Below are 3,160 nucleotides of genomic sequence, written 5' to 3'. Positions count from 1 at the left end.
TCATATGTCCTCCTACATGCTAACAGATCAGACTGCTCTGGAAGAAATGAAATCTTGAGTAATACTTGTTCAAATAAAAAAACTCAAATATAATAAGAATTAGTCTCTAAATAGCAAGCAGGCACTGCAAACTCTCCAAGGTACAAGCTTAATGGGAACTAGAGATACGGATATATCCCAGAGCATTCAGTAAGAGCATTCTTCCCTGTGGCTGTCAGGTATGGAGACAGGAATCTACTGTGCTGTAGGGATAGCTACAAAGCCCCTAGTTCTGTCTGCAAGCCTGCAAGCAACCAGTTGGCAATTCAGAGCACGCCTGCACATACATAATGAGAGGTTCATATAACAATAAGAGGACAGAAGGACAAAGCTGAAAAAATAAGGAAAATAAGCATGAAAGTGTGACTGTCCATAGTGTGGCCGCAGTCATGTCCCAGCTACGCAGGACACGCTCTCTGAGCAACGCTTCCAGCTGTGTCCTTCCTAAATCTGGCGCAAATAGTCCCTGCTTTCCTGTTATTCTTCATAAGCAATGTGTGGCACTGCTTCCTTTAAGCCTGGAGTCTTCAAGAAGCAGCTTTTCTAAGAAACTCTCTATGTAAAGAATCTTCTAGAGGGGTGTGCAGCTGGTGATGAGCAGCCCATGTCATTTGCATCACTAAGTCAGATTGCATATGTGTGTATACATGAAGGTATATGGATTGTATACATTTATATATACATGTATGCATGTATATATATTTACATTTGATTAGAACATGGTTGCAGCACCTTATCTTGTCATTTCTGCTTGTCCTGTTTCCTTTTACACACACCTCCTTTCCCTTGGTTCACTCACTGCTTCTGTTTAAGAAACTTTTCAAAGGGGTGAGTACACCGGACATAAGGGACTTGGGGTCTAATCCCAGCTCAGGCTCTAACAAGCATCTGGAGTTGGCAGATCAGAATCCTTTAGAATCTCCAGCTCTTTGGTTTGTTTGTTACAACTCTTTGTTGGTTAATCCAAAAGGGTGAGCAGGATATTTCCTAAAATCCTTTCTGAGCAGTAGTAGCTTCCAAAAGCAAATTGTTGGGAAAGCCTTCTGTCCCTGTAAAGGTTTTATTACACAATTGCTAGCAATTTTACTGAGTGCTTTATGCTCATCATCTTCTGGTAGTTTGCAGACAGCCCTGGAACAGATCTGCACGTGAAGCTTACAGGAAAGGTCATTCATGTTTTTGCAAAGATGTCAAAATTAACCTCGAGGAAATAAGTGATTTATCTAAGGTCACACAATCTATATGTGAAAGACTTCTTCAAGTCTGTGAACACCAAGATCATTAGTTTATGGGTCACTATCCACTCCTGGGTTAGACTGAGTTGAAATTTCTCTTCTGCCTACCCTCTCAGAGTTTCTTTCTCTTACTTTAATCTTATTATTGGGAAGGGGAGATTAAAATACATGCATAAGAGTGCACTTGTCTCCCAATACTAGCAACTGAATTTTAAACCTGGGACCCAAATGATAGAAAAAGAGAGCTAACTCTCTCCCACAAACTGTCCTCTGACCTCCATATGTGCACCATGTCACATGTGTGCTGGAACATAACACACAAAATAAATAAATAAATAAATAAATAAATAAATAAAATCCTTTTTTAAAAAAATCCAAGCTTGTTTCTTCCTCGGCGCTGCCTGCGAGGTGGCTGCCATCTCTTTTGCGGCATCATGGCTGCCCTCCGGCCTCCGGTGAAGCCCAAGATCATCAAAAAGAGGACCAAGAAGTTCATCAGGCACCAGTCAGACCGATATGTGAAAATTAAGCGAAACTGGCGGAAACCCAGAGGCATTGACAACAGGGTTCGGAGAAGATTCAAGGGCCAGATCTTGATGCCCAACACTGGTTATGGGAGCAACAAGAAAACCAAGCACATGCTTCCTAGCGGCTTCCGGAAGTTTCTCGTCCACAACGTCAAGGAGCTGGAAGTGCTGCTGATGTGCAACAAATCTTACTGTGCTGAGATTGCTCACAATGTGTCTTCTAAGAACCGAAAAGCCATCGTAGAAAGAGCAGCACAGCTGGCCATCAGAGTCACCAATCCCAACGCCAGGCTACGCAGCGAAGAAAATGAATAGATGGCTTGCATGCATGTTTTGTGTTTAAATAAAACCACAAAAACTGACAAAAAAAATCCAAGCTTAACACAAATTATCATTCATATTATTGGACTCTCATTCAAATAAACATTAGTAAACACACCTCTCAGCAAGTCTAGCTCATTATCTCAACATTGACAGAGAGAGAGAGAGAGAGAGAGAGAGAGAGAGAGAGAGAGAGAGAGAGAAAGAGAGAGAGAGCAAAAAGCAAGAGAAAGAGAGGGGAGGGGGAAGGCCATAATGGAAATCCTAGCCTATAAAAAGTAAAATCTGCTCTGTGACTCCAATACCATATATGTCCAAATCTTCCCACCAGTCTTTTTTTTTTTTTTTAATGTAGCTGAGAGTCTTGGAATTTGTTATTTTCCCAAGTGGGAGAGCAAGTTCCTCTGAGTCCTTCAAGTATCAAAGTTTTATTCTGTTGCAAAGAAAAACAAATCATTGCGCTTCCTGCAGAACGCCTTTGTTGCATGAGCAGTAAACGCACACAATTTCAGCCTTACTTTCAAAGTCACATCTTGGAGCCTTGGGATTTTTTTCCTCAATTTATAAAACCACATAGAAAGGCATTGATGCTACATGAACTTATAAATCTGAAAAATAAAGGGACATGTAAATAATGTCACTTCAAGAAGTGTGTGCTCTTATGACCATAAGTCAATGGAAACATACATCAGACCTTCCCCTTGCTTCTACGATGGTCACATAACCGATGTCTTCTTAGAGAACTGTCTTTAATGTTGTAAAGGTTCCATTCTCTGGTGCTGCTAGCCTGCCTTTTTTTTTTTCTGATTAGACAACGTTATAGATATTTTTCCCACACAGCAAGCATACATACTCTTGAAAGAATTTAGAGAGTTGAGCTGAAAGTTTACTTTTGTTTTTTTTGACTTGCCACTCTCACCTTTTGGCAGTCATCCCATCAATAAATAAATGACATTTCAGAAGCTGTCTACAAGAATGTGAGTTCCACCATTACTACTGTTTGCAACAATAGCAATGAAAATAAACAGAAGCTGTCAA

The 3,160-nt window shown here is 40.5% G+C and overlaps 1 pseudogene; it reads left to right on the top strand.

Annotated features, from left to right (window-relative positions):
- Positions 1 to 1,671: 1,671 nt before the first annotated feature.
- On the top strand, positions 1,672 to 2,163 carry LOC114618310 (annotated as a pseudogene).
- Positions 2,164 to 3,160: the final 997 nt, after the last annotated feature.

The sequence above is a fragment of the Grammomys surdaster genome, unplaced genomic scaffold (assembly GCF_004785775.1).
Source record: "Grammomys surdaster isolate TR1022 unplaced genomic scaffold, NIH_TR_1.0 141, whole genome shotgun sequence".
Classification (NCBI taxonomy): Eukaryota; Metazoa; Chordata; class Mammalia; order Rodentia; family Muridae; genus Grammomys; species Grammomys surdaster.
This window is presented reverse-complemented; position numbering and strand designations above follow the sequence as displayed.